This window comes from Ornithorhynchus anatinus, chromosome X2 (genome assembly GCF_004115215.2).
Source record: "Ornithorhynchus anatinus isolate Pmale09 chromosome X2, mOrnAna1.pri.v4, whole genome shotgun sequence".
NCBI classification, from domain to species: domain Eukaryota; kingdom Metazoa; phylum Chordata; class Mammalia; order Monotremata; family Ornithorhynchidae; genus Ornithorhynchus; species Ornithorhynchus anatinus.
The window spans coordinates 19,007,021-19,034,820 of record NC_041750.1 but is presented as its reverse complement, the minus strand read 5'-3'; the positions used below and the strand labels follow the sequence as shown (position 1 = coordinate 19,034,820).

Here is a 27,800-nt window from a genome sequence, read left to right as displayed (position 1 = left end):
TTCAAGGATGTCATCTACAACCCAGCTGCAGACATTCTGGGCTTCACCAAGAGAAAATATCAATGAAAATGATAGCGAGGCCAAGCAGCTGCCAGAGACCGTCTTCTAATCATCACCGAGCAGGGAGCCGCGACAAAAACTCTGCTGAGGAAAAAAAAATGGCCTACCAGCACAGCAAGCAGCTGACACAAGCCTGACAACACCGAGATGAAGGAGAAATTGTAGTTGGCAAAAGCTGAGGACCTGCAGAGAGCAGCAGACTGCAAGGACAGCAATGAGGTTTTCCAAGAGCTCTATGCCACTCACCCCATCCTAAATGCTGTCCAGTGAATCTATCAATAGTATTTATTAAGTACCTACTGTGTGCTGAGCATAGTACTAGGCAGTTTGGAGAGCGCAGTACAATAGAGCTAGTAGACATGAGCCCTGCCCTCAAAGAACCTGTAGCTTAATTTGGGAGACAAACATCAAAATAAATTACATTCATTCATTCATTCAATAGTATTTATTGACCGCTTACTATGTGCAGAGCACTGTACTAAGCACTTGGAATGTACCATTTGGCAACAGATAGAGACAATCCCTGCCCATTGACGGGCTTACAGTCTAATCGGGGGAGACAGACAGACAAAAACAAGACAACTTAATAGCAATAAATAGAATCAAGGGGATGTACACCTCATTAACAAAATAAATAGGGTAATAAAAATATATACAAATGAGCACAGTGCTGGGGGGGGGGGAAGGGAGAGGGGGAGGAACAGAGGGAAAGGGGGGAGAGGGGGCTTAGCTGAGGGGAGTTGAAGGGGGGGCAGAGAGGCAGCAGAGGGAGCAGAGGGAAAAGGGGAAGCTCAGGCTGGGAAGGCCTCTTGGAGGAGGTGAGCTCTCAGTAGGGCTTTGAAGAGGGGAAGAGAGTTAGTTTGGTGGAGGTGAGGAGGGAGGGCATTCCAGAACAGCGGAAGGACGTGGGCCAGGGGTCGATGGCGGGATAGGCGAGAACGGGGGACAGTGAGGAGGTAAGCGGCAGAGGAGCGGAGCATGCGGGGTGGGCAGTAGAAAGAGAAAAGATAAGTGGAAGAAGGAAAAGGGGGATGTACATGAGTTAATTCCTCAGAGAGTATGCGTGAGAGGGTGAATGTCGCCGCGCAAACAACTAAGATTAGAATCTGGAGCGAGATAGATGGATAAATAGATAGATGCCTTGGGATGTTATGGACACCAGTGGTTGGGTGATGCAGAAGGGCTAAAGTGGTTGTTGGGGGGTTATAAATTGAGGAGTTGAGAAACTAATCAAGGAAGGTCTTTTGGAGGAGAAGTGAATTCATGAGGGTTTGAAGATGGGGAGAGTGGTGGTCTGCTGGCTTTGATTCAGTGTTTGGATCTCCTAAACTCATATTGCAGAGAGGGTAACATAAAAGCACCTGCCCCTTGATAGACAGCCTCTGAGGTAAACAAGGCCAGCAGTCGGGGAAAGGTCCCTTATTTCTCTGCACAAGCAACTGCTGCTTCCTTATTGAGTCCTCAGCCATAGACCACTTCTTTCATCTTCTTGACTTCATATTTCAGTCCATTATTGTAATTCCTCAGATGAATCATTTTTAGGTTAAGGAGGAGGAGGACGCTGGAATCTGGCTCGATAATGAAAGTGGCGATGTGGAGGAGATTGGCATAATCCCCAGATGTGACATTGTGATTGACAGCCAGGAGAGTTCATTGGCAATAATTAAAACTCCAAAGAGATAATCCTCAATATCCAGGTGAAGGCCTTTTGACTGGGCTCAGTGCCACGTATTTCCGTGACAGCTTCTCGAGTCACCAAAGTTTCTGACTCCAACTACACAACGAATGCTGCAGGGAAGATCAAGTGCTGTAACATGAACTGCCAATGTTCACAAAATCTGAGGTACTGCTCCATGGGAAACTTGGGGTTCAGGCGTGTTAACTGTGCTCATTCTATGCCAAGATGTTCTTGAACTTTCAGGAATTTTTCTTGGAATATCCTGAAATCCATCATCCTCATGAATTCCTTGCAGCAGAGTTTTAGAATCTCCCAGGCTATTAATTCTAAAGTTTGCATTTTTTTTCCAATTTAATAATTGTGGTATTTGTAAAGTTCTTACTACATTCCAAGCATTGTACTCAGCACTGGGTTCAATAAAAGATAATCAGGTGAAGTGATTTCCCCAATCTCTTTCTTTCTTTCTCTCTCTTTCACTCTTTCTCTAGTACACACACACACACACACACACACACACACACACACACACACAGGCTGAGAGGAAGTTAAGAATGTTTTGGGTCTCTTATTCTGAATCCCCAATGTCTTGTGAAGGTCTCTCATCCGTGGGAAGAAGTTCAAAAAGCAACCCAAGACTTCAGTCAGTGAGGGCAGAAGCAAGATCCAGAAAAGAAAAACTAAAGAGGGAAAGAAAAAGAAAAAGGGGAGGTCAGGGTAAGACCCAAGGGAAAAATCTTGCTTCTCCAGCAAAATTTTTGAATGATAATTCGGCTTTGAAGTTTCCTTCTTAAACTCAGAATGGAAAGATGCCGCTCTTCAGAAGGAGGTCAAGGAAGATGCTATCACAATTATAAAACAATTATAAACACTGAAACCAAAGAAGTCTGGCTACAAACTCCCATAAATACTCCCACGTAGCTGTTCTTCCGGTTGGAAGGTGACTCTACTGACATTCAGAGCTGAACCATGGGAGGATGAGGACCTACAAAGAATAGTTAACATGCAGATACGTAAAGACATGGCTATCACTCCAGTATTTGAAGACATCATCATTATAGTTGGAGCTTGAAAAATGACCAAACTCCTAAATGTGTTGCATTGGTTGCTCTTCCTTAACAAATGGAACCCTGAGAAAATGTCACCGGATTTTAAAGATGCCACCATTATCTCCATTTTCAAGATGAAAGGGGAGAGAGTTAATTATGAAAATGATGATGGGATCTCAACTTCCTAAGCCGGAGACCTCCTGGACAGGCTGATGAAGAATACTGTAAAACATGAGATTCTGAAATCTCAATGTATGTTCAATCTAGTTGCTTCTACTGTTGACCTCTTGTTCACACCCTCCCTATTGCCTAAAACTGCCCCCCTTCCACACATCTGGCAGACTAATCCTCTTCCCATTTTTAAAGTCCTTCTGATATCACATCTCCTCCAGGGGGCCTTCCCTGATTAGTTTCTCATCCTTCCACTTTATATCTCCCCATCTGCCATTTCAGTACTTCTGTGCCATCAAAGCGCTTGGGTATTCACATCCCCCCATAATGCTTATATACAGATTGCTATGCTCTTTTACTTTCTTCTATCTCTAGACTGTAAGATTCTCATGGGCAGGGAACATGGCTATGAACTCTACAGTACTGTACACCCCCAAGCACTTAGTACAGTATTCTGCACACATAAGAGCTCAATAAATACCATTGAATGCTTGATTGATTGAAGTCCCTGCCTCCACTGCTGGATTATGAACTCCTCGAGAGCAGGCCTACTAAATTCTATTTTATTTTCCTAAGTGATTGGCACAGTGCTCTGCATCAATCTGTACTAATGATTGATTTTTAGATCACATAGGAGGGGTAGCAGATATGATATTTCCTGCCCATCAGAGGCAGTGCAGCTATTACACTCAAAGCATAGTTTTCATACATTCTACTTTAACCCCATTGGGAAATCTGGGCTTTGTAGCAACTTCTGAAACAGTTTGGCTGCTTTGAACAATTTATCAAGATCCTGAGATTACTCCATAATGATATAGCTGGTTGTACCAAAATTAGAGGGCCCTGTCTGATCCTCTCCCTAAATCCAATGAAATTAAACAGGGGTGGGTAATAGGTGCAGTCTTGTTTAACTTCTTCTTTGCAGCTGTACTTGAAAAAACAAAAAGAACCTGGAAACTGGTAGCAGAATATGATTCCAAACCTCTGAAAAATGTTTCCAACTCTTTGGGGGAAAGCAGCAACAAATGCCCTTGAATCACTCATACAATAGCACCTATGAATTGATGACTATGAGCTAGATGCTTGCACATACATACACACACTTTATATAGGTAATTTTGAATTCAGTCATTCAATTGGATTGATTGAGTGCTTACTATGTGCACAGCACCATACTAAGTGCTTGAGAGAGTACAATCCAACGATAAACAGACACATAAGTAAGAGAGGCAAGAGTGAAGTACAGTTAGGTTAGTTCTGGAGGAATGATGGGAGCGGGTTGGGAAGTGGAAGGTGGAGAGAGCAGATATTAAGATGGAGTGAATTAGTAGAGATCCTGGAAGCTGCATGTGAGGAGGTTTTGCTTGATGTAGAGGGGTATGGGAAGCCAGTGGGAGGTTTAGAGATGAGGATAGATGTGTGTCAAGTGATGCTTTATGAAGATGATCATTGTAGCGGCATATAGTATAGAATGGAGAGAAATGATGCTGGAGGCAGGGAAACCAGAGAGGAGGCTGCTGCAGTAATAGAGCCTGGTACAATGACCAGAGGTTGTACCAGGATGATAGCTGGTTGGGTGGAGAGGAAGGGGCAAATCTGGGGAGATGTCATGAAGGTGGAACTGGCAGGAGCTGGCAATAGATTGAATATGAGAGCTGTGAGAGAGCAAGGAGTCAAGAATGATGCAGCCTTCTGGGTCATGGAGAATGGTGATGTTATTGGCTGAGCTAAGAAAGTTAGAAGGAGAAGTGGGTTAAGGAGAGAAGATAAATAGTTCAATTTTAGATGTTTTAATTTTGAGCTGCTGGCAGGACATCCAAGTAGAGAAATCCTGGAGGCAAGAGGAGATTTGGGATTGCAGATTAGATGTAAGGTCAGGGCTAGAAAGGTAGATTTAGTAGTCTTCCCCATGAAGGTGGTAAAAGAATGAAAAGTTTTGGTGTTGATGTGGGTTGTGTGCATGGAATTTGATATGGGAGAATCATTCAATCAATGATATTTATTGAGTGCTTACTGTGTGCAGAACACTGTACTGAGTGCTTAGGAGAACACAACACAATAGAGTTGGAAGACATGATCCCTGCTCACAAGGAGCTTACAGTCTAGAGGGGGAGGCAGACAAAATAAAATAAATCACAGATAACGGAAATGGCAGAATACAAGAATATGTACCTAAGTGCTGTGAGTTGGGGGTGTGGTTAATATCAAGTGCTTAAGGGGTACATACCCAAATAAGAGCATAGGTGATGCAGAAGGGAGGATGTATAGGAGGGAGGAATAGAAATATTGCTGAAGAGAAAGAATGCTGAGTGAACATAGGATAGAGTGAACTTGCATGGCAAAGTTCTGGCAGGTACTCAGCTGCAAAGGCACTGAAATGGAGCTGCTATAGACAGGTGGCACCCTGGTCAGGAAAGGAAATGGTTCTCCCACAGTCAATCGGCATTTTTTGAGCACCTGCTGTGTGCACAGCACTGTACTAAGCCTCCTGGTTGGTAAATAAAACAGAGTTGGCAGACACATCGGAGCCGCTGGATCAGCCACCCAGCGATGATGAGCAAAACAGCAGCGGCAGCACAGGGGAAAGAGGAGGAGGGTGAGCAGACAAGGATAAATGCATTCCCTGGGTGCCTACACCTACTGTGTAGAACTTGCTGTACTAGGCATTTGGGAGAGTAATAGGGGTGATGGAGTCTCCCACTGAAAATGATGGATGAGCCTCAATCTTCAGTTTCAGACTTCAGCCTGTGCTAAAGAACTGACTGCAAGAGAAATTAGAGACACTGCCTCAAACGCCCTCATTAACCTCTCTCTTACCCCCTTTTTACCTTTCCTTCTCTTCCTCCTCCTTTTTTCTTTTCCTCTTTTTACCATCTCCTCCTCCCTTCTCCCCACACTTTGTCAGTCTCTCCCCTTATTTCTCCTCTTTTCCTCCCTGACCTCTCAGAGCCCCACCCCCTCAAAGCTCCACCTCCTTGATGCTCTGCACCAAGTTTGTCCCCATTCTCAAAATGAAAATTTAGCATCCTTAGCATGGGCAACTGTGAAAGCATTTGCCAACCAGAAGGACATTCTCTGCTTGGTGTGGGTGTTAAAGGGGGTGTTTTCCCACACCAAGAAGAAAATGCCCACCTGGGATAAAAAGAGGTTGTGCTTCCCTCTGCAGTTCCCACTGGTTACATTAGTGTGGAAGCCTCAGTCATCCAGCTCACTGATTTTTTTTTTACTTTCATCAATTCTGATAGAAAATGAATAAAGAATCACAGATGCCACCAAGAAGTGCAAAGAATAGAAAAATACCTCAAGCTATGCTATCCTTTCCTAATAATGCACACCAGCATGTTTCACTGCTTAAAGATTTCATGGCTAGATTTATCCAGGCTTCAGAGCAGAAAGCACTTACTGGCCTGTTTAAAATAGTTCACATGATATTTAAGAAAAAGTCAGACATGCCAAACAATGTGTAGAATCACATTATCCAGATAACCTCAAAGGTTTCCTTACAGATTAAAGAAATTTATGAGACTCCAGTCTATGTTATTTGTGCTTTCTTACCCTCCGAGATTATCTCACTGGGCCGGGTGTTCTTGTAAAATCAGGGAATTTACAACTATTGAAAAGAAAAAATTGATCTATGGTGTGGGTTTATACCTGTGATGATACATTTCATTTTGAGTGTCTTGCAATCAAAGGTACACAATTTAAGGTGTTAGCAATGAAACCCCTGAAGAGAAGGAAGTAGAAATCTCATATTATTGGACAGATTTCCTGGGAATATTGTCTATATGGCTTTCAAGTGGTTGGACTACATTACTAAGACATTCCTTTATTCTACCTCCATAGTGCTAGAGGCACGAAGCACAGTTTGGTTTTCCATCAGTGGTATTTATTGAGCACTTAGTACGTGGAGAGGACTGTATTAAACCTTTGGGAGAGCACAGTAGACTAAATAACAACCATCTCTGCTCTCAAAGAGCTTTCAGTCTAGCTGCACTACAAAATGTCTGTTTTTTGGAATCAAAATCTGGAGATTTAAACCTCAAACCAGAGACATTTGGCTTGAGGTCAACTAGCAATAATTACAGTGACCACAGGAATTGACTGAGAAAAGACTGCAGGATACAAAGTCCTCTTGATTACAAAATAAACAGGTAGAAAGAGAGCTGCCATGATCTTCATTTTCAGGGATCCACACCCAAAATTCACACCAAAGACTACATCTAGAAGGTAGCAGTCCATCAGTTGTAGGAAAATCTCCATTAGCACTCTACAGAGAGCTCTCATTTAACTGCTTTCTAAGTCAGATGACTGAAGTTTGCTTATGAATCCAGCCCTTCTGCTAATCCCCACTTGTCTGTCCTGACTTGTTCGTTGATGTTCATTAAAGAGATATTAGGAGAGTGGTGGGATATGGTGTCTAGATATGGAGGTGCAGGGGGGTTAGATGGCGCATCCTTAAGTGTTGTGGATAAGGCTCTAAGGGTTCCCAAAAGCCTTGTTTTTTATGTGCTTCCTAACCCCAAGCACAGCAGCATCGTGGAACAGAGGAGAACCAGAAACCACTGCTAAAAGCTCATTTTAAAAAATGGTATTTGTTAAGCACTTACTATGTGTCAAAAGTGGTTCTAAGTGCTAGGGGAGATACAAGTTAATTAGGGTGGATACAGTCCCAAATGAGGCTCACAGTCTAAGTAGGAGGAAGAAGAGGAGAACTGAGGCACAGAGAAGCTGTGACTTGCCCACTAGTAGTAACAGCATTTATTGAACACCTACTGGGTGGATAGGACTGGACTAAGTACTTGAGAAGTACAAAACAAGCAAGTGGCATGCTCCCTGCCTGCAAGGAGATTACATTCAAATGGGGGAAACAGAAATTAAAGTACTGACACATAATGAAACCTTCCCAGTTTCTTTGGACCTTAAGATTTGGTGGTGCTTCATTTGAGCCTGAGCCCAGATTTTAGCATCCAGAGGAAAGACTCTGGGCAGTGTTGTCCCTGACTGTCAAGATTACAATAGTGTTTTCTGAGTAAGATCGATACCTGTTGTCTGCCTGGCTAATCTGAGTGACCATCCTTCCTGCCTAGAGGTGGAACCCTGACTAAAACGGCTGTCAGACTCCTCTTAAAAACCCTGATACATTGCTCTCTGGATTCTTAATACACACAGATAATACAGAAACCCTAGTTGACTAAAATAGCTGTCAGACTCTTCCCTAAAATTATTGATACATTGCTTCCTGGATTCTTTATACACACATATACAGAAACCCTAGTTCCTTCTCTTCCCTTCTCCCCAGATCCCTGTCCTGGTTATAATTAGACATGCTCTGTCCCCATCACTGCTTTCATTCTTCCACTGATCATGGGTTCTAATCCCACCTCTTCCACTTGTCTTCTGTGTGGCCTTGGGCAAGTTCCTTCTCTTCTCTGTGCCTCAGTTACCTCATGTGTAAAATGGGGTTTGAGACTGTGAGCTCCACATAGGACAGGGACTGTGTCCAACTTGATTTGCTTGTATCCTCTCCAGTGGTTAGTACAGTGCCTGGCACATAGTAAGTGCTTAACAAATACCATCATTAGGGAAACAGCATGGCACAGTGGATAGAGCACCGGCCTGGGAGTCAGAAGGTCATTCGCAGGGTGTCTAGTTAGAGTTGGAAGTTTCTAATCCAAGGAGCTTTTTCTCTCAGCTCCTAAACATCCTCAGACTTGATGAGTTTGTCTTCTCAGGGAGAGAAAAACTTGAGAAGAAGCTGGTTTTAAGCTTAAGCACCATTTCTGTCCCTCCTTCTTAGTGTGTATTTCCAGGTTCTGAACCCAGTAGGTGCTTGATCACTCAGTCAATCAATTGTATCTATTGAGCACTTACTGTGTGCAGATAATGCACTAAGCACTTGGAAGAGTACAGTATAACAGAATTGGTAAATATGTTCCCTGAAGTACAAATGGATGAATGAAGGAACCAGTCTGTAACCCACAGAAGGAGGTAGGGTTGGGTGGTGATTAGCACCTATTCGTGTTAATTACTACCCCACCCGTGAAGTGGATGGGCTGGCTAACTGAGGAGGAGGAGGCCGAGGCTGCCTGGATTTTGAACAACCCCAGGCTTCCTCTGGGGTAAAATCCAGGACATGCAGGGTCCTCTCTCAATCTATCCATTTCCTGCAACTTAAAGGACAGAATTGCTTTAAAGAGCCAAATACACCAGCACAGGCTGCCTTGCCGTGACCATTTGGGGAAAAACTCTGTCTTCAGAATGCCCAAGAACCAGCTATGTTGGTAAGGGTCGGCAGAGGTTTTCTTAAACCCGAGGTCCTGGATTGAAGCCCTGGTTAGCCCCTGTGCCAATCCAGCCCCGAATCCCAGCAAAATGGAAGTGAATGGATGGGACAATAACATACTCTGGAATCGTCAAATACACTTCATTGTGCCGGAACATTTTGCTGCAAGGTTTTGAATAGAACACAGTGGCGGTAGTAGGGGATGCTCTTCCAACATGTCTGTCTTGACCCAGCATGATGTGGAACCAGAAAAAAGGGTTGTGCCCATGAGCACCCTTTGGACAAAGAGTGTGTACCAAAGTACAAGTTTTCTCTAATGCGGGGTTCTGCAAGGACACACCATCTGCATTATAGTTGAACTGGGATTAATTGATAAGGTTACTTCTTTGCCTTAAGGCTGAAACCATATCAAGGCAACACTCCAGTTTGAGAAGGAATAGGCCAATGGGTTCCGATGTTGCTGGTTTTCTCAATTTCTTAACTGGTGTATCCCGGGGAGACCCATAATAATCGCCTTTTGCTATTTATCCTGACAATGCTATCAAGACACGAGGAGCCACATACGAACAATGAATGAATGAATACGAACAATTTCAGACCTGTGATCTTAAATTATTACCAAATTATCTTCATGTGGTAGGAACTCTTTCTACTTTTCCCCTCTCTACATGTTATAACTGAGCCTGTGTTTGATTCTTGCCCAAGACAACAGGGATTTACTAGAGAAGGATAATTTTGTGGCAGAGGCTTAGCCATTATGAAATGCTATTATACCTGTAATCCTGCCTTGGAAACAGCTTCTTGCTTTCCCACATTGTACACGCAGAATCCATTTCACGAATGGAGTGCATATGTGTATGTGCATTTAATTTTCCCTGCCCAGTCTGCTCATGCATTGGCTAAAATAAGCTTTTCGTTTGAGATGACTTTCAACTAAAGATGCAACAGAATTCAGTTGGGAACAGGAGTGGGTGTAATTTCTGGCAATGCATATAGACGGGGGATTGCCTGTTTGAAAAGATTCTCTCTGGCTTTCATAGAATCCCGGGGCCAGGTTGGACCTTATGTGGTTATCTAGGTTTCTCTGATCTTGAGCCAAAGATAGAATGAATTCCAGTGATTCCTAGCCCTTCTGGCCTGATCTTTGGAAGAGCACATGAAACACAAAAACAACAGAGGACAGCAACGGATCCTGGATGACCTGGGCTAAAACTGCTGTTCTTGTAAACCTTCAGACAGAACTGCATTTCAGCTAAGCCAAACAGATGAGGATCTGGATGCAAAAGAGCCAGAGTCTTTTGTGATTAGTAGCAATTATGGATAAATCCCGACCACAGTGGGGCATACATCCTCAGGCTTCAGAAAGGGGGGGAGGAAAAAAAAAACCCACGGGTGTTCCTGCTTGTAAGCAAGCTATGTGCCATACTTAATATGAAATGGCACAAACAATGAGATTCTGGAATGCAGTCAGACCACCAGCATTGAGTCTTTACTCATCCCATCCCATCTTTGCTGGGTGGGACATGTGAAGAGCCTGGGCAACAGTAGAATATCCAAACAGATGCTCTATCGTGAGCTAAATGGGGTAAACAGAGAAGAAAGAAGAAACATTTTACAAGCATAGCAAAACAAAACTTCAAGCTCTGTGGCAAAGCAGGAGACTGAAGCTGAAGGTAAACCAGGCAGCAATCAGAAAATGGGTGACTCTCTTCAAAATGACACTTAAGAAAGATTGTTCACAAAGAGAGAAGTGAATAGCAAATGGATAGCCAATTAAACAGTGCAGACAGGGACCATCTTCCCATGCCCGTTATGTGGAAGGCCTCAATATAGAACTGGAAAGATAGCTAGTGAACTAACTCATGCTCTCTCTCTCTCTTTTTCTTCACAATCCATATAAGATATTGGGTCCAAATTTTTACTGATGCAAAGAATTGAAAGGTCCTTGTAGATTTAATCTGAGACTCCATTAATTTGTTTTGAATTTGAATGAACTTATTTAGGGCATCCCTGTTTTCAATCCAGCAGTTGCAGAAATTTGGAGTGGGAAAAGATAGCTCTCTCCCGCTAATACCTCACTGACTTTTTTTAGTGATTCCAACCCAGGGCTTAGTACCCTCTGGATTTTTAGGTCTCTGCTGCCATTTGGAGGGACACTTCCTCTATTTAAAACCTTCTCTGGGAGCAGCATTCTTGGTCCCCAATTTAGCTGTTTTAACATGGATTTTTTTTTTGCCAGCACACAACAATGACTTCTAGAATTCATATTTCACCAGTGCCAAGGAAACCTAAAGCAGCGCTTTGATCAGCACCCTTGTGAAGAAACTGCAAAGGGCTTTTTGTTTCATTGAAAAAAAAAATCATTATTGGGAAAAAAAAATCTCTCATGACTTTCCTTGCAGGCTTAAGGGGATCATCCAAATTCACTCCAATTGCCAACCAATCAGTCTTTAAATAGAAAACACGAAAACCGGGGGAGGGGGGATTGTTGGTTGTATTTTTTTGTCAGAATCGTGGCTCTGTGCCAGGGCTCTTTGTTTACCTTCTGTTAGCCTCATGCTAGGCAAGTCATTTACCCTGGAGCTTGGAATAGGTTAGGAGTGAGAGAGGAAGAACCAAAATTGATGTAGAGATGCATTAAATATCCAATGTCCAGAACTTCACCAGTGTTCACAGGAGGAAGATAAGAACAAATTCTCTCTGGGCATAAGGGATGGTCCCATTTTGTGTTTTGTCCTCTGGGAGGAGGATGTTGGAGGGCACTTCCTTAGACAACTGGGGCACCCCAACCAAACTTGGCAAGTCTTGGATAATCAAATGGCTGGAGGCAAAGGGTTAAATTTGTCTTTGATCTACACACCCACACATACAAACACACACACGAAGATATTGATCTTAATGCCAGCCTGGAGTTTCTCAATGGGTTCCCCCCAGCAAGCCTCCTGACTGAGGTAGAACAAACAGCATGGCTGTTTGAAGAGGCTAAGAAAATGCATGTGATGACCTAACAATTCTAACAAATGTGCCTGTTGACAAGTAAGGGATTCAGCTTGTTGGATTGAAGCCAAAGTTTCCCCTAATCAAATCGGGATTTCTTCTCTAGTCATACACATGTTTAGCACTTGTGTACAACATGAAATATTAAACTCAGGAGGTTTAGTGGGATGTCGAAAACAGCATCCTTCGGAGAAAAAAGTTCTCCAAGCTTAAACCTGCTAGCCACTTCAAAGGGAACATGTAAAACTTCCTTCACTATCCAGTATTATTTCCAAACACCCATTCCATTTTAATGTATCTGCTTTCCTTCGAATTTCCTTTGAATTCCTGTGAGTGTCCACCTATAGCTTGCATTATAAATAGCCCCTTAGAATGACTGTGTGCTTGTGATATCAGCAGAATTGCCTTTTGTTTTGTTTTTGCTAGCAAGCAATCGGAACAATCCAACTGGAATATATTGACGTTGCTGAAATGCAGCTGTAGTGGCTCAAGGAGTGCAGTGAGTCAGCTGAGTAAACTGGGAGGTGAACCAAGGTATCCAGTGCCGAGATGCTACACTGGCATTCAACAGTCCTGAACACTCAAGCAATCAGTCACAAAGTTTATAGATTGCTCGTACGGGGGAGAATAGATAGTAATTGGCTCAGAACAATCCCTGGCTCACAAGAGGTTAATAACTTAAAGCAAGGCTACTGGATGCATATGGGAAACTTAATTTGAGCTACTCGAACATCTTAAAACCAATACTCATAATAATTATGGTATTTGTTAGGTGCTTACTATGTGTCAAACACTGCACTAATTGCTGGGGTAGATACAAGATAATCAGGTTGGACACAGTCCCTATTCCACATGGGGCTCACAGTCTAGGTAGGAGGAAATAGGGTTTAGCTCCTAGGCACTGTTCTAAACACTGGAATAGATACAAGATAGTTGGGTTGGACCCAGTCCCTGTCCCACTCGGGGCTCATAGTCTTAATTTCCATTTTACAGATGAGGGAACTGAGGCACAGAGAAGTTAAGCGACTTGCCCAAGGTCACACAGAAGACAAGTGGTGGAGCCGGGATTAGAGCCCATGACTTTCTGACTCCCAGGCCTGTGCTGTATCCACTAGGTTATTATGTTTTCTTCCAAGCGCTTAATACAGTGCCCTGTATACAGTAAGATCTCAATAAATATGATTGACTGACTTCTCTGGCACTTCTACAGATAGGAAGTAGGGGGCCTTTGCCATCTTTGGGGCCTCCTCCGTGGCTCTGGAACTGGCGATGCCCAAGGAAGCCCACCGGAAAGCAGCTGATTGTATTTCCATTCCTAGTCGGATTTTCAGCTCACTGTGGTGGGAAGATGAAACAGCCACCAGTAGGTGATTCCTGCTGGGCCCGTGTTAACAATGGTGAAGATTTCTGACTTAAGACCCTCCTGGAGCATCTTGCTTGGTGAACAGGACTAGAAGGAATCCCCCCAAAATTTGGCTAACATGGGTGGTGAGGCCACAGTGGCTATCAAGACGGTTGGCACTTGGATTTGCACCCTTTATTCACCCCTCCCTCAGCCCTACAGCATTTATGTACATATCCATAATTATTTATATTGTCTGTCTCCTCTTCTAGACTGAAAGCTCACTGTGGGCAGGGATTGTGTCTACCAACTCTGTTGTATTGTACTCTCCCAATCACTTAGCTCAGTGCTCTGCACACAGTAAGTGCTTAATAAATACGATTTATTGATTGATCCCGATCGGTAGTACTACAGCACATTATCAGTTCTACATTGAGATCATTTTGCCTAAAAAAAGGGCTTTGTATGTACAATTCTTGTGTACGCTTCATAATGTGCTGTCCTCCTTCTCCCCTACTGTCTTGAGGCACCCATGGCTCCAGTGGAAACACTCCTAACAGGAAGGGGAAAGTGCGAGTGGCTTGGCACAGACCACTAGCCCCGTAATCAGTTCTTCGACACAGGTTCTTGGTCCTAAAGTTTTTATGACTGGATGAAGGCTCGCCAGCCATTTACAATGGCAGCGTGGCTCTGTGGAAAGAGCACGGGCTTTGGAGTCAGACATCATGGGTTCGAACCCCGGCTCTGCCACTTGTCAGCTGTGTGACCTTGGGCAAGCCACTTAACTTCTCTGTGCCTCAGTTACCTCATCTGTAAAATGGGGATTAAGACTGTGAGTCCCACGTGGTACAATCTGATTCCCCTTTGTCTACCCCAGCGCTTAGAACAGTGCTCTGCACATAGTAAGTGCTTAACAAATACCAACATTATTATTATTATTACAACGGGAGACTCTATCACATGTCAAAAATCTTTATTTATCGATTATTTTTGTCTTTTCTTATGCCAACTTCTGGGCTCAACCCAGAGTCCTAGACTATAAGTTTGTTGTGGAAGGGGCATGTGTCTGTTTACTGTTACAGTGTACTCTAAGGGATTAGTACAGTGCTTTGCACACAGAAAGGGCTCAATAAATACGACTGAGCGAATGAATGAAAAGGAGCCCACAAGCAATCAGCCCACTATTCTGTTCTCTTTTTTTCCTGAGGCCTTTTGGATCGGTTTGAGAGTCTTTTTAATTCTTGTTATTCTTTTTTGCCCATCCCTTTGACATGGATGTGCTGCATATATCTGAGAAGGATTGGAATAATGGGAACTCTGGGGCAAAAGCAGTTGAATCTTTAAGGCAGATTTCCTTAGTGTAGTTTCCACATTTCCCTATGAAGATGGACCTAACAGGCTGCCACACTGCTATCCAATATTTTCCCTGCATTCATGAAAGACACAATTACAAGGCTATTTCTACCCCCAATAACACCCAAATCTACTTCTCCAGTCCAGGCCTCTCCCCCTCTCTGCAATCTTGCACTTCCTTCGGCTTTCAGGATATCGCTATCTGAATGTCCTGGCACCTCAAACTTAACATGCCCAAAGCAGAACTCATCATCTTCCCACCCAAATATTGTCCTTCCCCCTGACTTTTCCATCACTGTAGACAGCACCACCATCCTCCCTGTCTCACAAGCCCACAACATTGGCATTATACTTGATTCATCTCTCTCCTTCAACTCACATATTCAGTCACTAAATCTTGTTCTATCTCCAGGATTCACTCTTTCCTCTCCATCCAAACTGCTACCATACTGGTTCAAAGACTTATATCCTGTCTTGACTACTGCATCAGCCTTCTCACTAACCTCCCTGCTTCCTGCTTCTCCTCTCTCCAGTTCTTGTAAACACCCATATGTACTCTCCATAGCACTTAGTACAGTGGTCTGCACACAGTAAGCGCTCAATAAATACGATTGGCTGACTGACTGTTGGCCTATTCTTGTTCCAGATATTATTTTCTTAAGCCAGTCTATCTGGCTCACTAGGCTCTGGTCACTGTTTGGGCAGCATTTTCCATGCCAGAGTCTGAACAGTTTCTGCCTCACTTCTAGGTCTACTGCCACTTCTGGGTTACAGCTTACTATTATCACAATATTTGTTAAGTGCTTACTCTGTACTGAGCACTGTTCTAAGCACTTGGGGAGATACAAGTTTATCAGGTCGGAAACAGTCCCTGTCCTACACGGGGGTCACAGTGTCAATAAGAGTCTGTAAGTCAAGCATATTTATTGAGTGTTTACTGTGTGCAAAACATAGTATTAGCAATTGAGTGAGTACTATATAACAATATAACAGACACATTCCCTACCCACAGTGAGCTTGCAGTCTAGAGGGGGAGACAGGTATTGAATTCCCATTTTACAGATAAGGAAACTGGGACACAGAGAAGTGAGGTGACTTGCCCAAGGTCATGCAGCAAGCAATCGACAGGATCAGGATTCACAGACATTTGACTCAGACATTCCCGTGTCCCACCCTGCCATCTTAGCCACCTCCCTTCCAAAGGTTTCCTATCATTGTCCAGGCCCAGGACAGTGGCATAGAAAGGTGGAATAGTGGTAATGACAGTGGCATGTCAAATTGGGAGCAGCTGTAACAACTACCTGGTGATGACAGCTCCCACCAAGAACTTGGCATATACTCTTCCCACTTTCCTCCCTAGCACCTGCAAATTTCTGGTGGAAACCCCAACTGTTTGCAGGGTTGTACTGATGGATGCTGACCAAGACAGATTTCTCCAGTCATTATTTTACAGTAAACTCGTTGTAGGCAGGGAATGTGTCTGTTCGTTGTTCTATTGTACTCTCCCAAGTGCTTAGAACAGTGCTTTGCACACAGTAAGCCCGCCAAAAATATGACTGAATGAATGAACCAGAATGAGTACCAGATCTCTCATCACATGATGTTTCCCCCCAACCCTTTCCCAGAAGGTAAACTCAGAGTATATGTACATGGTTTCAGAAATCTGACAGAGCCACTTTGAAAATCCCTAATTGCATTGTCACTTGTCTGCTGTCTGACCTTGGACAAGTCATTTCACTTCTCTGTGCCTCAGTTTCTTCATCTGTAAAATGGGGATTCGATATCTGTTCTCCCTTCTACTTAGACTGTGAGCCCCGTGTGGGACAGGGATTGTGTCCCACCTGCTTAATTTGTATCTACCCCAGTGCTTACAACTGTGCATGAGACATAATAAGCACTTAACCAATACCACTTATTACTAAGTGTTTGGGGAATCTAAAATAGAAGAGACTCAGCCTCTGCCTTTGAGGGGCTTACAGTCTTATAGTGAAGAGCTGAGTGAGGATAACTGATTCCAGAAAGATCCATTATGTCTTTCAACATCATCTGTTCTAATTTGATCAACATGAAGCAAGTTTTTCCAAAACACTTTTGAGGACACAGTTGCACTTCTTTTTCTAGTTTAGGAAAACAGCCAGAACTGGGTGTAGCTATTTGAATTCAAGGTGTTCCAAGAAGATCTTGTGAGATGAGTTGTATTCATCCACCATCCACCTTTACCTTCTTTTGACAGCCCAATTAAATCCACATACATTTTTGTATCCATGCACGTCTTTAATTCTCCTAATTATATTTAACTTGAGTTGCAGGCAGAGACCCAAGGCAGGATGAAGGGAGGAAGGGAGAGGGAGGAGGAAGGTGGGAGAGAGGATAAGATGGAGGGAGAGAAGAGAGGGGAAAGAAGCTTTCTTAATGGTGGCTTTGCCTATAGGGTATATTATAGCTTTAGGAAATGAAGGAAGGCAAGGCATTCTGGAATGGTTTCAGTTACTTGAGTTTCAGGGTATTCATGCCTTGAATAGCTTTCATGGTTGTTACTTGTCAATTGACGTAAATTAAAGCCAGACTTGTCTTTATTCTTTCTTTTTTATTGATAGGTGCCTTTCACCTTCCCCCCCACTCCCTTTGAATGTTTTTTTTTCCATTTTGCCTCCATTTTCAGATTCTACCTTCCCTTGTTTCCCCAAGAAATGCTTTTCTGCTGAGCATTTGCTGGCGTGGGTCTCTTCTGTGTGCCAAGAAGAGCATTTTCTTCCACCCCTTACTCTAATCCCCACAATTATCTGAGGCACCCAGTTTTCCAAATGCTCACATTATGCATTCCATCAAGGGTTCAGCGCTAGTGTCTTTTTTTTTTTAACCAAAGTAACCTTTGTTTAATTCTAATATAAACTTTTCAAATTCCACATCTTTTTTAGATTAGAGCAATGCGAATTTGATTCTGGCATTTATTTTGACAATATCGGGGCATCCTCCGAGGCATAAAAAAAAATTCACCAGATTTGGAAACTCAGAACCATCATTTCAGTTTGCCTGGGGCTTGCTGCCCTTCTGAAAGACACCAGAAGTCAGAGTGAAGGCATGGGCTTCACTTCTTACTTGGGGAAGAGAGGGAGAAGGAAAGAAGAGAAAGATGGAGAAAACACTTGTGCCTAAGACAAACCTACCACCGAACTGAAAAAATGGGTCTTAATATTCATTCATTGATTCAATAGTATTTATTGAGCGCTTACTATGTGCAGAGCACTGTACTAAGCGCTTGGAATGAACAAGTCGGCAACAGATAGAGACAGTCCCTGCCATTTGACGGGCTTACAGTCTAATCGGGGGAGACAGACAGACAGGAACAATGGCAATAAATAGAGTCAAGGGGAAGAACATCTCGTAAAAACAATGGCAACTAATAGCACTAACATGATCTGATTCATTAGTTAGCTAATGATAAGGGGAATTGACACTAGTTCTTTAGGTTGCAATTTAGAACAGATGTTTTGCTAGAACATATAAGGGTACTTTTACTGAACAATCAGTCAGGTCTTTGTGCATTAACAGCTGTTGCCAGTGGGAGGTGGGGACTCTGCAAGGCCTAGTGGCAAGAGCACCGGCTTGGGAGTCGGAGGACGTGGGTTCTAATCCCGGCTCCACCACTTGTCTGCTGTGTGACCTTGGGCAAGTCACTTAACTTCTCGGTGCTTCAGTTACCTCATCTGTAAAATGGGGATTAAGACTGTGAGCCCCACATGGGACAACCTGATTCCCCTGTGTCTACCCTGGCGCTTAGAACAGTGCTCGGCACATAGTAAGCGCTTAACAAATACCAACATTATTATTATTACTTAACTTCTCTGTGCCTCAGTTATCTCATCTGTAAAATTGGGATAAAGACTGTGAGCCCCACATGGAACAACCTGATTATCTTGTTATCTACCCCAGCGCTTAGAACTTGGCCTCTATCAGGAGCAAATGAAGAGTGTAACGATGTCAGATGGTAGTTGGAGAACTGAGTTGATACCAGCAATAATGCTTCTTCTAGGGGACCAAGGCTAAAAAACATGCCTGCAAACTGGGATGAACAAACAATAAAATACTTTGAGAGCATTTGACAAACAAGTGGTTTCCTCTCTTTGAGGAAAGCAAAGGAACTCTTTCCCGATTTGTCCATCTTTCCTCACCCTCTCTTTTATATTGTGAGCCTCCTGTCAGCTAGGGGGACATGTTTAAATGAAGCAGCGTGGCTCAGTGGAAAGAGCCCGGGCTTGGGAGTCAGAGGTCATGGGTTTGACTCCCAGCTCTGCCACCTGTCATCTGTGTGACTGTGGGCAAGTCACTTCACTTCTCTGTGCCTCAGTGACCTCATCTGTAAAGTGGGGATTAACTGTGAGCCTCACGTGGGACAACCTGATTACCTTGTATCTACCCCAGTGCTTAGAACAGTGCTCTGCACATAGTAAGTGCTTAACAAATACCAACATTATTATTATCTTTAAACCTTTCTGCAGAGCCTAGTACAGTGATTTGTCTAACGTGTTTGACAAATGCAATCCACGATAATAATAATAATAGTAACAATAACAGCAATAATGAAGGATACCCCCATGTAGTAGGAAAAAAATGACTAGCTTGAGGCTAGCTAAGAGTTCATTAATAATTCAGAGCAACCCTACAAAGCAGTGATAGTGAAGGAAGGGGAAAAGATAGATTTAGCCAAGAGAAATGGTTGGAGGAATTTAATTGGTCAGAAATAATTAACCAAGCTGAAATTTTTCCAGGGCACAGGAGTTTACACTTCTTTAGTAAATGGTTCCCAATCAAAATATCTGCTTTGTTCAATGATGACTCATTCTGTTATGCAGCTATGTACACAAACACACACATTATCATGTTCCCCCCATGCTTATAAGAATAGCTTGCCTTCAGCACTTCCTCAGAAGTTGGGTGCCATGCTGGGCATCCTGAAATGGAGTGCTGGAGATTACAGGTAATTCACAAGGATTTTTGAATGATTTACCACTACAAAGAAAATTTAATTAATGTTTTCTCTTCCCTTGCTCCTTGTTAAGTGATCTGGATTTCAGAAACCAATTTGAAACAAGTCTGGAATCTACTCTGTTTCATTTGCACAGACATTTCTCCAGAATCTCTTTATAGTTAATCAATAATTGAATTGATCATATTTATAAGGCCCCTACTGTGTGCAGGCCATTGCACTAAGCACTTAGGACCTTATATTGTCCGACAAATGTTCCCAAATTTCCCTAAAAGCATCTCACCCGATACGCATAGTGAAAACATGCGTCTCGGAAGAATTAATGACAGGGAGCAATTGGGAGCAACAGAAACTGAACAAGACCAAGAATGGAAGTTAATATCTGCTCTGGGAACCCACACTAGCCCAGGAAAAGTTTAATGCAAACAAAGAAGTATATGGTTCAGTAAAACAATAGTGGTCAGTGACGTAGGCACCCACTCTGTAGGGGCTGTGAGGATCATGGGTGCATCAATGTGGGGATAATGCCATTAACTTCACCGCCGTAGTTTTTCAGGCAGGAAGTGTAGGATGGCTAGCCTGCCCCACCCTCGGATTTAGAAAAGAATCAGAGGAGGAGCCAAGAGAGCTGCTCTGCCTCTTGCCTCCTGCCAAGTGTTGGGAGAGGAGGCTGTGGTCGCTATGGTGTGTGCATGAGTGAGGTGTGGGCTGGATTGGTTGTGGGTCTCTGCACATGAGTGGGAGCTGGGCATGAGAGGGAGTTGAAACTACAAAGTGTAGCTAATGCCCCTTGTATGGTGCTCCGCACATAGTAGGCGCTCGATAAATTATATTGGTGATGGTGATGACCCTGTAGTGATGGGACTTGCATAGTCCCATGGAGCGTGCGATCAGGCCAAAGTGAGGCAAGAAGGAAGATGGCTCTGGCTCAGGGCTGGGGGTGAAGGGGGATAACTCATATCCTGCCCCTGATGTCTAGTGAGTAACAGTATGGTGTAGTGGATAGATCACGGGCCTGGGAATCAGAAGGTCGTGTGTTTGAATCCCGGCTCTGCCGCTTGTCTGCTGGGTGACCTTGGGCAAGTCACTTTACTTCTCTGGGCCTCAGTTACCTCATCTGGAAAATTCATTCATTCAATCGTATTTATTGAGCACTTACTGTGTGCAGAGCACTGTACTAAGTGCTTGGAAAATGGGGATTGGAACTGTGAACCCACATGGGACAGGGACTGTGTCCAATCCCATTTGCTTGTATCCACCCAGCCCTTAATACAATGCCTGGCACAAAGTAAGAACTTAACAAATACCATGATTATTGTTATTATTAGTGATGACCAGAGGAGAGGAGGTGAAGAGAAAGGAGAAGGCTCTCCCTCTTTTACCTCTCTTTCTCTCTTCTTTCTTTCTCTTCCTCTCTGCTTCTTCCTCCTCAGTCTTTTCAGAGCCCCAACCCCAATGTCCTGTCCCTTCAAAGCTTCACCCTCAATTTTATCCCCATGCTCAAAATGAAAAGTTAGCACCACTGGTCAGTAACTCGGTCACCTGATCCTGATTCCAAAATCCTTATGCAGTAGTATAATCTCCACCAAATATGAAATCTTCAAAAGAAAGATTCATACGGTAACTTCTGATCCAAGGTGAACTTGTTCCTTACTAAAAAAAAAAAAGGAGGATTAGTTTTTACTAGAGAAAAGAAGCCTTAAGTATCATTTTCTCTTGGTAGCTGAGCAGCTTTGCAAAGTGTTACCACTTTTTTCTTGCCCCTGGAGTAACTGAAAAAAATAAACCTCAGGGTTTCATAGTTCTCTGGGATCATATAATTTGCCTTGAAAAAGAGTTAAAGTTTAAGTGCCTAAAACATGTCCACAGTGGCAAGAATAAGTGGCTTGTGCTTCATTCCTCAAAGCTAAAAAAAGACGGTACTTTCTCATCAACACTCTTTTCAAAACACAGTGAAGAGTTGCAGACACTTTTTCCCAATCCATATGCAAGTCAGTGTTTAGTAATTATAACTATACATATAATTATATATATATATATGACCGAGTTACTGACCAGTGTGCTAACTTTTCATTTTGAGCATGGGGGTAAAAGTGAGGGTACAGCTTTGAAGGGGCAGGACAATGGGGTTGGGGTTCTAAGATGATGGTATTTGTTAAGTGCTTACTATGTGCCAGGCACTGTACTAAGCGCTGGGGTAAGAACAAGCCAATTGGGTTGGACACTGTCCCTGTCCCACGTGGGGCCCTAGAACTCAGTTACTGAGTACTAATGAATGATAGAGAAAGTAGGGGCAGTATGGCTATCATAAAAAAAAAAGGAAAATGCACTTTGGGCCATTTCCCTTGAAAAGTGCTTTATTTAGCTGATGCACATAATTATATCTATCATCTGGACAACGGCAATGTCTATTTTAATGTTATGTTATTGTTTTCTATTATTTAATGTTTATTGAAGTATCTACAATGTGCAAATACTAAAAAGATACATAAAAAATGATTTTTGCCCTCCCTGACCTGACATTTTAAATAAATGATTATACAACCCTAGAATAAGTACTAATAATGTTCTAGAGAACCCACTTTATAAATAGTTTCAACTTAACAATATCAATCACTACGTTTATGAAGGGAGTGGACTGGATTAGTCTTCAGTTTATGGGATCTGCCAAAATCAATACAAGGTTGAAGAAGTTTAAAGAATTAGCATTTTCCCATCATCCTGAGCATGGAACACTTCAAATGGTAGTGAAAGAGAATAATGTTCAAAAAGCTCAATGGTTTGCATCTAGGCCTCTGAAGTATTGTCTGAATCAACTTCATCCTTAATGCACCTCACTCTTAAATCTCCTAATCAGAGTGGTATTTGTTAAGTGTTTATTATGGGCCAAGCACTGTACTAAGCATCGGGATAGATATAAGATAATCATGTTAGACACAGTCTCTGTCCTACATGGGGCTTACAGTCTAAGTAGGAGGAAGAACATTACTCATGGATCCCCCTCTGGCTGTAACATTCTCCTCATCGAATCCTCCAGACCACGTCTCTCTCCATTTCCAAAGCCCTCCTGAAACAAGAAGAATTCCAATCAATCGTATTTATTTAGCATTTACAGTGAGTAGAGCAATGTTCTTAAGTGCTTGAGAGAGTTCAGTAGACTTGGCAGACATGATCCCTGCTCTCAAGGAGCTTACTATCTAGAGAGGGAGGCAGAATATTAAAATAAATTAAAGATAGGGGAAGCAGCAGAGTATAAGGATGTGTGCAGAAATGTTGTGCGGCTGGGTGTGGGATGAGTATCAAGGGGTTTAAGGAAGTAGACCCAAGTGCATAAATGATGCAGATCAGAGGTCGAATTACCCAACTCATGTAGCTATTTATCCCATGTATTTAGTTATTCAACCTCCCCAAAATTTTGCTAATACTTGTATGCTTTCCTCCAGCTTGAAGCATAGTTGTCCGTCTCCCTATTAGATTGTAAATGCCTCAAAAGCAAAGACTTTTATTATACTCCCCCAAGCACCTAATATAGTGCTCTGCACACTGTAGATGCTCAGTGAAAATGACTGAACAAAGAACTTGAATAAATGTTTTTCTTTGCCAGCATTCTTTTATATTTCATATTAAGTTCTAATTGAGCTTCCCCCTCTCCCCCCTTCAACAGTACACCTTTGTGTGACTTGGGACTCAACTTTGGTTGGTTTCCCCAAAGCTTTGGTCTTAGTAAAATTCCAAATGCACTTGATGATTTTTTTTTATATATGTGGGAAATTGGTCCTGACATTGCAGATTCATTTACATTTTAAACGATAGTTTTGGATCTTGAGAATTACCCCATTTCTAGAGCTTCCTGAGTGGTTAATAATCTGGCATTTCTTTCAGAACTGGAGGTTGCTTTTCTAAGAGTCTCTGAACTTGAAAATTTCAGGTTCAAAAAAATAAATAAGTACCTTGTTGTATGCTCCCAGGTGCCTACGGTAGGTGCTTCATAAACACTGATGATGATGATAAATTGTGTGATCTTTATTTTAATAAACCTTACTGCAAGTAAATACTGTGCCCAGGAGTGATGAATTCCCATTTTATCACTACCAAATAAATACAGGTTGGATTCTCCCAAGTGTTGAAGAAAGAGTAAAATCCCACTCTGCAGGGTTGAATTATGTAAACACTTAGAAATTCCAAGATGAATCACTTTCTATTACCCACCAAAGCAACAGACAGTCCCCATCACAAAGTATGGACTCCATTAAGTCCCTGATGTCCTATTTGCCCCATGCAAATTCCACCACTGATAAAGACTGTAGCAGTCTTGTGTGGATATAGACAGTTTTGCTTTTATTATCTCCTAATCTCAACTTTAATTTACAGACAAGGAAATATACTTCTAAGTGGAATAGAAACTTTCTTCACCTTCCTTCATCCCTCATCCCTAGAAGTCCATCCCCAAGTGCTTTTCAATCACAACTATGTAAAATCATTGTGTTTCACCATTAATAATCACTTTGAAAGCAAAGGCAGCTTATTTGTTGTCACCAGTTGTTTAAAATAGATGTAATCTCTCTACCATAAATCGTATCGAAACCACCAAGGATGCTTTTAAAATGCTCTAGGAGAGATTTTTGTTCAAATGTTTCCATATGGACAGCCCTTCCTTGCCTGTGTGACCTGGGTAAATGAGACCATGGGGCTACACCATGATGGGTTCCACTATGAGTAGACACCCAGGCTGGAAAGCTTGGCCTAGTTAATATTTAGCTTACTATCCCATTACTATACTTTGAATGTAGATACTGAATTATCCCCCTCTAGACTGCAAGTTCCTTGAGGTCAGGGAACATGTCTGCCAACACGCTTATATTTTACTTTCCAAAGCACTTAGAACAGTGTTCTGCAATAAATACCATTGATTGATCTTCTAGAGTACGAAGAATCCCATTAATAGTTTGTGTTGACCAACAGTCATAGTGATATAAGTACATGCATACATATATTCCCTCAATACAGAGTATGGCTTCTGCTGTGTTTCTTTTTAAAAGAATCACTGGGACAACAGCATGGGACATCAAAGAGAAATAAGCATCTCTTTTTATTAGGTTATTGTCAATTACTCAGCATTGGCTGATCGGCAAAGCTAGCAGTAACTCTATGGTAAGTCAATCAATCTTATTTATTGAATACTTACTATGTGCAGGACACTGTACTAAGCGCTTGGGAGAGTACAACACAACAATTAACAGACATATTCCCTTCCCACAGCAAGCTTACATCTAGAGGAAAGAAACAAGAAAAAGAAATGTTTTCTTTATTGGGAGAGCAGATACATTTTCTTGCCAAATGGAATTTAAGAGCACTGGTTTGTGAAGCCATTTTAGAAATGCATACCTACTACGACTTCCATCCTTTAGAAAATTGCTTAATAATAAGAAGAAGTTAAATATCCACATAAGGTCCTGAGTATTTGCTATGACAACTGGGGCACAGTTTTCTTGACCATTAAGCTAATGATTAACATTAGGCCAAATCCTATCTTCTGTCAATCATAATAGTATTTATTGAATGCCTACTGTGTGCAGAACACTGAAACTAAGCATTTGGAAGAATGCAATAGAATTAGTAGACATGACCCCTGCCCTCAAGGAGTTTACAATCTAGTAGGGCAGAAAGACTAATGCATATTAGAGATGAGGAAGTAATAGGGTTCTGCCCACTGGAGAGCTATTATATTAAAATGCCCTGAAGCTCTGGGGAGAAAACAAGAAAGAACATTAGTGCTTAGCATCGCAGAAGTACACATCTTGTCTAGCAGATTTGGGCAGAGCTGGTGGTTCTATTATTTCTGTCTGTCCAAGCAAAACCCATGGCAGTGATAATCTGGCCAAATGGCACATTCTAATCTTGATGCCCAGGGATTTATGTAGGTTGTTTATTAGTGGTAAGTGGTAGTTCCGTGTATAAATCCTGGCACGTTGAGAAGAGAAAACACCCCTAAAGTACCATAAATCACATGGATTGATTCTAAAGTTGACTGAGATGTGACTAGAGAGTTGTTTATTCAGAATTTAATTTGATTCACCAGCCATTAGCCATCCTTTATTTAGTGTTAAACTGCTACTGAAGCTGACTCAGGTGTTTTTGCCAGTTTTGCGATAAGAGTGAGGTGTGTGGATTTGATTACATTTTCTGTGATTGCTGAAAAACACCCAAATAAAGGATTAAAGCACAATAAATTAAAATACCAATTCAGTAGCTCTTTGAAGGGTTTATGATAAGTGAAAATAATAATAATGATAATAATAATGGTATTTGTTAAGCACTTAATATGTACCAAGCACTGTACTAAATACAAGATAATCCGATCAGACAGGGTCTCTGTCCCACATGGGGCTCGCAGTCTGAGAAGGAAGGAGAACAGGTATTGAATCCCCATTTTATAGATGAGGAAATCGAGGCAAAGAGAAGTGAAGTGACTTGCCCAAGGTCACACAGCAGGCTGGTGGCAGAACCCAGGATTAGAACCCAAGTTGTCCGACTCTCAGGTCTGTCTTCTTCCACTAGACCCCATTACTTCCTTACAGCTGGGTAGAGCAACACTTCAGTCAGTATGCTATTTGCTATTAGGGGATGCTAACACCCTCAAAAGAGAGACATTGAATAACCGAGGCAGACATATTGCAGTCATTCACCCACGCTTAGTTTCATCCTTCACCCATCTTAGTCCAAGTGATTTGTACAAAACATCCAGGTTTAACCAAGATATGCTATAATTTGAATTGAAATGTATTTGCAAAGGAATGGAAAGGGCAAAGAGGTCGATGGAAGTTAGGGATGAAGGAAGAGGGGTTGTGTAGGGTAGATATCATGCAAGGCTCTTAATTTCCACCATCCCTTATAAAATTGGTCCTGCACTGAGAATTTGGAGGACTGAAATACTACCACCTAATTTTGCCAGAGGCTTGAATGGTATGACAACAGTTTAGTGCCAGTTTTCCTCTTCAGGCAAATATTAGGATGACCAAATATTGTAATATCCAGAAACAACTTGATATTGCTGTGTATTTCTGATCTCTGCACTGCATTTGACAGCCACTCTTTCTTCAAGTATATTTTTCTTTATCAACCTGGCTTATGATTCTGTTCCTATACATTCCTGATACTCTTTACATGCTAAATAACAAACACATTAGTAAAATGAAAAGAAACTGGTCGCATTTTTACTAGGAATTAGCAAAATGAATAGGAAAAAGAAATAAGACGTTTCTTGATCTGGACACCTTATAGGTTTCTGCAATTCACACTGACACTCTGAAGTGTACGCTGACAGACTCTCCTTTCTAAATTACAGCGAGGAGGGGACCTTTCCACTAGCACATGTCAAAACCACTGCCAGGAATGTAAGCTTTACAATAATTTTTTTATGTCTTTAGGAACCTAAAACAGAAACCTTTAAACACCCAAATGTCAAAATAAGACAAATAACCCAATAAATTTGCTTGAGCAGAGACAGGGAAAATAAACACAGCCTTCTGTTACATGGATGTCAGCTAACTCACTGCAGCAGCATACACTGCCACACATCTTTCCTGTTGAGCTGTTTATTTAGTCTCCTCTAAAGGCTCTCAGTATCCATTTTTTCACTTGCTTCCGGTCAGCTTTCTGAGAAGAACATCAAGATTCATTGCTTTAAAAACACAAATTAGGGAAGGAATAGATTGCGAATGTGACGAAAGTGACACAGACACCTTCATGTGTCCTGTAAGTCCATGGATTTCTACTTGTAGTCATCAGACCCACTCAAATTTGCATGCAGTTGTCATCAGACCCACTCAAATTTGCATGCAGTTGTTGACTGACTCCAGGTGGGTTGGGCATTGTGGCAAGTC

General features: G+C 42.3%; 1 pseudogene; it reads right to left on the bottom strand.

Moving 5' to 3' along the window:
- Positions 1-1,521: 1,521 nt before the first annotated feature.
- The window catches only part of LOC100083070, a 49,874-nt pseudogene continuing 23,595 nt past the window's right edge, over positions 1,522-27,800 (bottom strand).